The 11703-nt window shown below is 35.2% G+C and overlaps 1 long non-coding RNA gene across 1 annotated transcript; it reads right to left on the bottom strand.

Annotated features, from left to right (window-relative positions):
- Nucleotides 1-646: 646 nt before the first annotated feature.
- Nucleotides 647-10701, bottom strand: LOC135329555 (uncharacterized). Its single transcript, XR_010391053.1, has 3 exons — nt 9748-10701; nt 5637-5682; nt 647-3303 (listed from the first exon to the last, which is right to left on the bottom strand). It is a non-coding gene; the product is annotated as an uncharacterized LOC135329555 (long non-coding RNA).
- Nucleotides 10702-11703: the final 1002 nt, after the last annotated feature.

Raw genomic sequence — 11703 nt, 5'->3', positions numbered from 1 at the left:
TGAAGTTTAACTCCACCCTACAAAGTACCTTCTTCCTGATTTATATCCATAATTTTCCCTGTTAAATGCTTGCATAAGATTTGTGTGTATTACCATCCATTCAAAAACAACACAGAGATTAGAGATCAAAACAGTTTGAATCTGAGTCACAGTAAAACTGTCTAGTCACTTATCTTTCCCAGTGCATTGTGCTAAGATGATTCTGAAAATGCTTAAATTTCTTCTCTAATCTGCAATGTAAGATAGACAGCAAGGTATTCTATTTTTCTAGTATTAGCAGGTTATAAACATTTGAATTATAAAATTAAATTACAATCAAATATCTTAATAAAATTAGCCAGTTCAGCTATGTGCTGAATTACCTTATTCTGCAAATTTTATTTTATTCTATCTTCTATATAAATACTTTTTTAAGATTTTCTTTCAGCTCAGTGACTTTTCCTTTGAGCTGTATTTTGCTCAGTCATTAGCAGTAAAAATAAATCAGTAGTGACAATGCCACTTCAAACTCAAGATTTGTTTTCAAACTTTGTTCAAATTTTAAACTATCCCACAACCAGGTAATTTCCATAGACTGTAATAGAAAATTGATCTCAGTGAGAGAAATAAGGTACAGAACATAAAACATAATCCCTAATTTGTAAAGTTTAGGAAAAATTTGGAGACACAAAACTTTTATTGTTTGCCTTCAGATACTAATGGTACAAACAGAGTAATAATTATAATTGTAATGGAGTTGTCGGTTTGAATTACCATCTAAGATTTTATTAGCTCACACAACTTTTGAAGGTAATGCATCCAGTGTTCTGCAAAAGTCTTATAGAAGAATTTAGAAAAAGAATTATGGCGCTGTAGGACCATGCTGACATTTATTTTGAATATAAAGGTTTTGAATCTTAAATCTCAAATGAAATATCCCCGTTTTCCATTTTGAAGACAGTAAGTTGGAATAAAGTACTCTGCTTTAATGCTGAGATGGGGCTCTTTCTACTGTTTACACCAAATGATGAGATTTCCTGGTTTGACAGTCCTTTATAGGTCCCTTCAGGGAAGGGAAGGGTCACTGCCAGAAGAAGGTAACATCATCTGTGACCACATAAAATATCCCAGTGCATTTAGCTCTAGAACACTGTCTAACGTGAGTGCAGTTCGTACGCTCTTGAACAAACCCAGAGAGCTTCCAGGCGAAGCATAGTGAGTTCTTGATTCTTTTAAATGGTTTTGCAGCCCTTGACTAATCCTAAATGAGTGTGTCTGGTTTGCGCAAAATGAGAGGGGAATAGTCTGTCAAGACAGTTTCTTCTTTTGGTACTCTTTCAGGTATTTCTAGAGAGAGTCTTTGTTTTCTTTTTTTTTGAAGTGGATACTTCTTTTAGAGGATTAGCTTTGTTTTACGTGATTAAGCTGTGAAAGGGAAAGGTATATGCATTTTTCTCCATGTCTGCCACAGACAGTTGTAGAAGTGATGGTCTTAAGTTGGCAGCAAGGGAAATTTTAATTAAACTTGAGGAAAAGAGCTCTGATGATGAGGGCAGTTAACCACTGGAATAGATTGTGTACAGAAGTTATGCTGTTGGTAGAAAGAGATCAACAAACTTTAAGAAGCATTTAGGTATAGCTGATCCTGCCTTGGCACAGGAGAATGTGTGAAATGAGCTGTCAAAGTACCTTCCACCCCTATTTTTTATGAATCTAGAACAGAAGAAAGTGAGGTCCCTCACGACTCCTTTTTAGCCTTAGTGGAGGCTAAAAAGGATTTCTTTCTCCATCAAGGCAGAGGTTATGACCCTGATACGCTTTTATTCTGTTGGTTTATTGATTGTCATCTATTCAGTTTGTGTGGTTTGTAGTAGCAGGTGTTGCAATTGTATAGAACAAAGATCACAGTACTTTGCATTTCTCTTTCACTTTTCTTGAAAGAATGACAAAGGATCTCTAAAATATGAATGGTATTATAACTAAATGTCATTCTTTTATGGAAGTGACAACTCAAGCATATAAAATATACCAGCATATGTAAGTTCACACAGAAATGTAACAGAAACAGAGATCAGTTTTGCCTTCTCAAAATCCTGTCCCTCAAATCTCTATTTAATTAGTTGGAAAAAAAACTAAAACTGTTGATTCTAGGAAGCTATACTATATTTTCCTTTAAAGTATGCCATAGTAAATTCTGAGTTTGTTGCTAGAACTCTGGAATTCTTATCTGTGAAGCCAGGACACTTTTTCCAGGTGAAAAGATGTTTTAGTTCACTGGGATGGGGGAATGGTAGTTAAGTCCGTTTGGTAGAGATGGCGCTGTCATGTCTGAAATCCGTAGATTAAATTCTTTGCACGTGTTTATGCATTCGGTGAAATCAGAGGTCTTTGTGCTGTGTTTACTGAACAGCTTTTATGAGATATAAATACCAGCACATTCTGCTAAGTTTCTAACAAACAGAATGGCCTACTCAATCCCAATATGGTCCTGTGTTATAGCAGATTGTATAGTATACTGCAATGATGGGAATTGCATTTAGATTTTATCCAGTGTTGTGTGTGTTTTATAAATTTAGATACATTGTGGGTGTTTAGAAGACGATTTTATAGCATTATTCATTACGTGCCTTATATCAAGTTGTGACTCTTATTCTGTTCAATGATTGCACATTAACATTCTTTCTGATCTTTGGTGCATGAAGCTTCCTGCAAAACTGGTTTTAACTAGTCACTCCTGCTTAAAGAATATTCCATTTCTTCTGTTCCTGTAGTTAGAAAAACTTATTAACAGTTGATGACTTTTTAGGACTCTTCCCAATTCATAAAACTACAAACTGGGTGCTCACAGACCAGCCATGTCTCTGAAAAAGCGTGATAACTGATAGATTATTTATGAAAGGATCTTGATGATTACCTTGTACATTTGACTACGGGTAGAAGGTGGTTATTCTATGTCCTTCTGACAGATCAGTCAGGTTATCAGATGACTCACAATTAAAATTATATGGCAATTATTAAGTCTAGAGTTCTGGAAGTGATAGTCTAAATTGCGTTGACCACAGAATTAGTAGTTTGCGACTCATTTGAGGGAGAGCACAATTGTTCTTTCTCTTCACTGTTGCTTTCTGCAGATCACTTTCTCCTGCACTGAGTTTGTTAGCCACAGGTTCTTTGCTGTGAAATGCTTTCATTCTGTTTTGTGGATAATCTTCCTTAGAGTGGTTGGTCTGTTAGGAATCAGAGGGGGAGGGAGGGCATCTTCTCTGATACAGTTAAGACAGTTATGACTCATTGAGGTCAGAATTGTACCCGTAGATTCAATGGCTGATAAAAAATAAGAAGGCATAAATGAATGAAGCCAGGAATAGCATGGACCATACATACAAAGAACTTGCTTCTGAAATGTGCCACCCCTTATTAATTTCTTCTATTTTTAGTTCAGAAAACTTTTCCAGTATTCTCATCTTAAAATAATAAATCTTGTTTGTCAGATGGTATAAATCAGCATGAAATACCAGTATCACCCTTGCAAAGGAAATGATATGTGATGATATTGACAAATATTGCAAGATATTTTTTATCAATTCATGTAGGTCACTGACTAAAAGTGACCAAATACGAGTAAAAATGTTGCAGCTAACCTCAGTTGCCTTAGAGATAGGGCCATGCACACACCTTTGGATAACTGATCACTTTCTACTTTAGGCACTATTCAGAATGCTGGTATTAAAAGAACAGGGATATGTCTTGTCTTTTCATACAACAGCAATAACTTAACACTTGGTTAATAAGTTGCCCATGTAACAGAGAGTTTTATCATTCTGAATACTAAAAACACATTTCAGGCAGAAAAGAACCGCTGTTTCACACAACATGTTTCAAAAGCTGTTAATTTTTGAGAAATCTGTATGAAAGCTTTGTTTTATACCATTATTACAGGGCAAAACAAACTCAGTGTTAAAGCAGATTCTTTAGAACTTAACCAGTGCAGCAATATTACATATCACATATGGACTTGCTTAATGTATTACATATATGTGTATGTGCTTGCTTTTTTAGTATGTGTATTCCAATGAACAGCTATGCAAGTGAAGACTTTTCTTGATATCTATAGAAATGCATAAATAAAAATAGTTGTAAAAGAACAATTACATGTGGACTAGATAGCAGAAAGCAGAGCAGGAAAGCTGAAATGTTACTTATACATGAATAGATTAATGCAGAAAATAAAGTTGGTTAATATTTAAATGCATCTCTGTGATATGGGGAAAATGTGTGGAGAGAAAGTGTATAATCTGATATAGCCATAAAAGCAGCAGCTAACATACATTTAAGTAACAGCATGAATTTTTGGTATTGGGTATATTGTAAACTCATATACCTATGTAAACCACCAGTGCTCCCACAACAAGGAACCTCTTTAGTGTGTTACTTGCATGGAATAACTAATTTCCAGAGATGATAGGAAACTACTATTTTGTTAAGCTTCCTTAAATGATGAAACAAAAGTGCAGTTAGTGAAAGCCAAGACTGTTTAATCTCTCACTGCTCTATGAATTCTGTTCATACTCTGCAGCCAAATATGGAATACATGTGTATAAGGAACCACTTTGGAGGAAGGAGCAAAGTATAACATTATTCATAATAAAGAAGTAATCCTTTATATGTTGATAGGTTGTTTTAGAACATCATTTACAACCAGACTGAATGTGGATGTCTAGGAGAAGGTATGTGGGGGAGGTTGCACATAAGGAATTTAACAAATTATTGGCTATTTGTATGTCATTTTTGAATCTCTGACCCAGAAGGAAATTTACAGAAGCTGAGAAAAGATTAATCACATTGTGAATACTCAAAAATGCTTTCTGGGTCAGAGTTGGAGTACTATCAAAACGGTAAGTCATATGTTAACCTGTTGTATACCTACATGATTCCTGAAATGTTGTTAAAGCCAAAGAATTTTGACTGTTCAGTATGATGTGTCAAATTCTGAAGTTAAATCTCATCTAAGAGAGAAAAAAATGAAAACAAGTCTGCTAGCTGATATCACAGTATGACAGAACCCCTGCTTTTTCTGTCAGGAATGCTCTGTTCACTTGTCTGATGCACGTGTGTAATGAACCAGCCATTAATCGTTCCTCTTGCAACTTTCATTTTCACAGACTCATACTGTATATTAGGAGGGTGAGATACTGAGGTAAAAAAAAGTTGCAAGAAGAATGTTTGTGCTTCTCAAAGCTCATTTCTAACAGTGGTAAAAAATACTGGCTAAGGGCAGTGACTGGTTTTACAAGAAGCATGATAAAGGGTTAGCTCCACCTTGACGCAATTAGCTCTTGTATTCTAGATTGTGTCAACGGGCAAAACAGATTGGCCAGCTGCTGTGTTTCCAGTTGGCACAAGTAAAGCAAGTTTAAGAATAGAAAGTTAGTGAAATTGGGTTGAAATAAAAATGCCTTCCTTTAAAAAAAAGAAAAAGAAAAAGAAAAAACTTTAATTTTGTAACGCAACCTTTCTAATCATGAAATTAAATTTCAAATATATTTGATTGAAATGTTTTGCTTTTGACATTTTCCCCCAATTTTAAATGTAAATAGCAAGTAGTTGTAAAACTAATTTAACAGCATTCCCAGTCCCTGTCAGCAACAGAAACTCACTTTTGAAGAATGAGGATAAGTTAAAATTCTGCAGGTATCTTCCAGGCTAAAGCAACCAAAAAAATGGAAATGAGGCTCTTCAGTGCACAATACATACCACAAATCATACAACACAATCAGAAAACAAAATACTATTCATCACTTATATAAGACTCTATCCTTTCTGAATTATTTATTTTGCCAAATAAATGCACTCTGTACTGCAAAAAGGTTTTAAAAGACATGAAAACTGATATGCTTAAATAGGTAATAAAGGCCATTAAGCCTTCTATCAAATGAAAATTCTCATAAACAAAATATCAAGTCCTATTTAAAAGAACTTTTTGATGTTGTTTATGCTGTCAAGTTGCTGATCTTGCATAAAGTAGTTCTGTTAATAAGGAGTTGGTTAGAGTAACACCCATAGTCCAAGGATGTGTTACCTTGTAGGAGATCTACATTTTAATCAGCTGATGAAACTGAATGTGGGAGTATTATCAAGAGCTCTGTTGTTTCTGAAATCAGAGAGAAGAAACTGCAGATCTTTGGAAGGAAAAATACACTATCCAGTTTGTTTCTTGCTTTTACCTAACCAATAAGGCACACATTAGAAATTTAAGCTTCCTTTGCTTTGTCTGTGATAGAGAAGTTACTAGATTTTACAGCAGAGAAAGTCAATCAAACTGAAATGAATTAATTTTGTTCAATGAAATTTTGCAGAATTTCTATTTTACTTTAAAAAATCCATGTTATTTGCAGACAGAACAGCATAAACTTTGTACTCACAGAAGCAGTTGAAATTTCAGGTATAAACTATACAAATATAGCAAAACCTAGATCATTCCAAGGGAGAGGAACTAATAAAAAAAATTTCATGACAGGATGTATGCTTATAACCCATAACTTATAACCTGTAACTGGGAAATATATTTAGCTAAAAATATAGTTTAAAAGAGGTAATTTATAAGTCATATAATGGAAACACAGCACACTTATTTCCATCAGCTTGTTTGGATACTGGAAAAGCACAGCCACACTAGCATGAAGCAGGTTTAATTGCCCCTCTTCCAGTTTCTGTGACCAGATTGCCTGAGCTATTTAGATGTTATGTTCTGATCGATAGCTATGACTTGCATTGACCAAAGAACTGTCTATTAATTATACTTGTTCCTATCATCTTTCAGATTTGGCCACAGTAATTTTGTAGTAGTGGAATAATGTGGAGGAAATAATGCATCTGAAACTGGTATACCTTAAAGCATTCTTTCCTCTTGATAAGTTGTTGGGGGTGGGAGAATCATCCATTTAAAAACACAACAGATCTTAAGAACTGATTGTCTTGCTTAGTGGTTTTATATAGTACATAGGTTTTAAATGTTTAGGATAATCCTAAACATTTTTCTGTGATCTTTATTTGCTTAATGATTTCAGATTTTTTAAGCTATTTCTATGACACACATTTTTCAAAGTTATATAGGAATAAAAACAAAGGCAAATAAACCCCCAAATCCTTATCTTGCACTTCCTAAAATCCAAGATAACAACATTTATCTTAAAATATGTAACAATTCTACCTCCCTTATCTCCTGTAACAATGAGGCTTGTTCTTTAGGCAGTCTGTCCCAGAGCAGGAAATGCAAATTATTGTTTTGGAATTGAACTCATTTCCTACCCTTTGGTCATAATGAATGTAGTATCTTTCCTTGGCATAAAACACCTCTTAAAAGTAACCAACTCTACAGATCAGCTGTTAGCATATTATGTTCCACATGGCTGCAGGCCCTTTTTCATTATCGGTTTTCTTAGAGCATCTCTGAGCTATAAATTAAAACTGGTAGCATAGTATAAACATCACTGGTGTTCAGATAACTTTTGCAATTTCCTAAGGAGAGGAAAGTTTAGCATCATGTTCTGATAGTTATTTTGCACTAAACCTGAATGATAAAATTCTGTATGTAGCACACAATGTCGCCTTCCTAAGTTATTTTTGCAGTCACAACCAGTAAATGATGACTGATAATATTTAGTTAGAAAGAGACATTCACTCTTTGGCGTGTTGAATAAGGTCTTCAACTGATAGAACTTGTTCAGCATGTTTTTGGCTTAATCACAAAACTCATGCATAATACTATCTGAAAAAAGTAGACTGTTAAATAACTGTAATAATTTAAACAGGAAAATAGAACAAGAGAGTAACTTCTGGTAAAGGGTGAGTACAGTATTGCATTATTTCACTTCACAGAATGATATTCAGTAGTTGGGTTTTTTTAGTTGTTGAATATGTTGAGAGCCATTATAAAAACAATGTCCTTTTAAAACAAAATATTTTTTTCATTCTGTGTACTGTTGTTATATTGTGATGCAAAGGTTATTTTTCTTGCCTGCTGGTACAAGTAAAAGGGGTATATTTGCATGTTCATTGACCACTTTAGAGTATAAAAATTGAATTAATAGCTAGGATGACTTAAGTTAGGAATTTTTGCATATTCCAAGGATTTCAGTTTGTATTTGAAGTGCATAAACTTCAAACTACAATTGATATCACATATTTTATTACAAGGAACATAAGACAAGAGGAATGAGTGTTTCCCCCCAAACTCCCAACAAGACCAGTAACATTCAGGTTATGGTCTGATCATTTAATGCCAGCAAAATAAGTGATCCCCTTTTACTGTGTCTCATACCCTAAAATCAGTTTAAGCCTTTCTGCTTCCTCAACTTTCTTACCACCAGAACACTATAACATATAAAGAGAAGTGAAATTCTCAAATCATATAAGAAGCACTTTAGATCCAATCTTGCTAGCTATGCATTGCAAGATACCTTATTAAAATAAAATACTTCTAAATAAAATGATACAGTAGATGAAAAGTCATTGCAGATGAACGTACAGTAATGAATCTGCAGAAAAATAATCCTTTCTTCACCTACAAAGTGATGGGCTCTGAATTGGCCTATTACCACTCTAGTACAAGACTCTGGGGTTGTGACAGAGAATTCCAAGAAAACATCAGCTCAGTGGCAGTCCAAAAAAAAAAAAAAAAAAGGCAAATCAAACACTAGAAATTCTTAGGAAAGTAATAGAGAACAAAATACAAAACATCATCACCCTTGTATAAATCTGTGATTTTTTTCCACCTCTTGAATACTGCGTAATGATATATTAGACCTGGGAAAGGGTCATGAAAAGGACAAGAATGACTAAAGATATGAAATAACATCTATTTGAGGAAGACTGAGTAGGACTGGAGTTTTCAGCCTGGGAAAGAGAAGACCTAAGGAGAGGATAAAGGTGTACACAAGAAGTAGTGGCTGTTAAGTGAGGAGTCAGATTCAAAGGGAAGTTCTTTAAGCAACAGTAGCAGATCTGCTGAACTCTTTTTTTCCAAAGGACATCAGGAATACAAGAGGTTCACATGAATTCAAGGGCGTACTGGACAAGGACATAAAAGAGAGATTGGACATTACTAATGAGAAAAAACATACTGCGCTTAAGAAATACCCTAAGTTGAAAATAACTAGAGACAGAGAGTATTAAGGGGAAAGTGTCATACTTGCTTGTCCTGTTCAGACCCTTTTTTTGGAATCTACTTATTCTTTGGCATCTGCTACTGTTTGAGGTGGGATACTGGTCTAGATGGACTCTTGGTCTGAACTGGTATAGTTGTTCTGGACGTTCTTATATTTTTAGTTAAAATATAAATAACCAACTACTGCTGTCCTGAGAGGAGGTTCTTTTTCTTTTTCCTCTTTTCCTGGGGGGAAAAAAGTGTATATAAAGAGTGAGCGCAGATGCGTGAAGCAGAAGTGTGAAGGACCAGGCAGTACAGAGAACAACATATCATCCTTTCTGTCAGTATACTCTATCCTGAAAATGCTGTGGAAATGTGGCAAATCAGTTCTGTGGCATGTGACAGGCTTATCTTCCCTTTACACTAGCTACCTTTTCCCCCAGTCAGACCTGACTGAGATTTCCCATTCTCCACTCAACTCCTAGTAGTTCTTAGCAATATAATCCCCCCCTACCCCAGTGTGTGTGTGTGTGATTTTTATATTTATATGTGTATATATATATACACACACACACATGTATATGCATGTATATATATATACATATATATAAAATACGTACATATATATGATGTATAATAAATAAATATACATGTTTGTCCCCAGGAATTTCAGGCTGGAGATCTGAGATCCTGATGTTCTGGAGGTTTTTGTATGTAGAACATCTGTAGCTGTTCAATGAAAGAAAGAAGAATTAGAGGACAAAAGATATTCTAAAACAAGTAAGTGCCATTTTATTACACAGTGTACCAGGTTTGTGGTCAAAGATTGAAATTTCTGTTTTCCGGGATATCAGGCTGCCACCTGTGCTTGCAAAAAAGTAGATGTAATTTCATTTGTGTTTAGAAGCATCTAAATTCTTCCTTCTCCCCTCAGCCCAGCCATTTCTCAATCCACATGTATTCACATTACAAGCAAAAGTTTGATCCCTTCTTGTGTCCAGCTGATTCTACTTCTGTACCTCCAGGAAAGTATTACTCTGTATTCTGCCTGATGACAGATATTACGTACACATTTGTACAGAATTAATGGCAAAAGGCAGCTGAGGAGCAGAAGCTTTGGGAAAAAAATTAAAAGACAAATCAAAAAGTCTGCACATACAAGCAGTTTCATAGAAGACAAGATCATGAAGCCTGACCTCAATAAAGTAGGCCATAAACTTCAAGTAATTTTGGCATAAACCCACAATTTCTAATTTAATAGAGCTGGTCTTTTAAAAAGGCATTGATGTATTTTTGACTTAAACAGCAAGTTTTAGACAGCCACCGTGTCACTGGTAAGTTGGGATGCTGTAGTTGCTTTCTTGTCTGAAAATACCTTGCTTCACGTCATAGCCAATTAACCGTGTTAAGCTTTTGTTGGTTAAACTGGAAGAGAGCTCTGGAGCCGGTTCCTCCAAAACCATTTAGAATGAGGAGAGAGAGAGGCGGCATCTCACTCAGCTTCTCTACCAGCTAGTCAGATCCAGGCAGCCCAGGTTAATGAAGGGGTTAATAGGAACAAAGTGACTGCACTGGGCTACCTGGATCAGTCTCTGCAGAGAGGGACCTTCCACCAGACCTCAAGTGCTCTTTCTTCAAAGGGAGGATCAGAAAACCAAAGCCTCTACTGACCAGCTAGTTCTAACTTCCCCTTCAATCTCTAAAGCCTTCCTTACATCTGAATGTAGATTTTTCTCTCTGCATCATCCAGTTACTTATGGATTATAGCGGTGCGGCTTCCTGCCAGTTTGCAGGCTTCTCTTCCTCAGCCTTTTTAGACAGTTTTCCAAACCTATATTATGTTTGGGTAGATTTTCCCACATGTGCCAAGTAATTTCAACAATTTAAATGCAGATGCCAAACTACTACATGTATTTCTGTAGTGGTTTGCCCAAGCAAGTATTTTTCTCTCTGATTTTATATCAAACTAGCTTTACTTCTAGCCACAGTATCAGAGCAAGAACTCATATTTAACAGGTAACACTCTAAGTTACAGAATGCTGTATTATTTGGGGGTTTAGATGTACATAAAACTTTAGTCACATTAAAATTCAAATGCTTTGTTTGAGGTTATTTTTCATTAGCTGGTACAGATCACTATGCATATATTACTTACTGTTGTTATTTATGACTCCAGTAATCCTTGCCACATCTACAAAGTTTCCTGGAGGTTATTTCAGATTTCAATTACAACAGGATGACTTAGGATTTTCCTTCTGCTGACCCATATAAGAAATTTTCAAAGCATTCTTTATTAAGCAGGGCAGTATACTGCATTCTGGTAAGAGTCCTTGCGTTAGCTAACGTCTAATAATGTTTTGTATGTTCTATATTACAACATTTTTTTTTTCCTGGGGAGTATTACTGTAGTTCCTGAAGTTTCCTAATGAAGCATAAAATATTTTTTATGGTTTGCATAAAATAGAGATTGGGTTGTTGCAACCATATTTTGTGGGCTCTCAATAAGTGTTTTTTTGGAATTGCTTTGTATGAAGCCATCGATTAGCTTTTCAAAGCTTCTGAAACAAGAATGAGCT

This window comes from Dromaius novaehollandiae, chromosome 11, assembly GCF_036370855.1.
Source record: "Dromaius novaehollandiae isolate bDroNov1 chromosome 11, bDroNov1.hap1, whole genome shotgun sequence".
NCBI lineage: Eukaryota > Metazoa > Chordata > Aves > Casuariiformes > Dromaiidae > Dromaius > Dromaius novaehollandiae.
The sequence above is the reverse complement of the archived record's forward strand: the minus strand, read 5'-3'. Positions and strand labels throughout refer to the sequence as shown.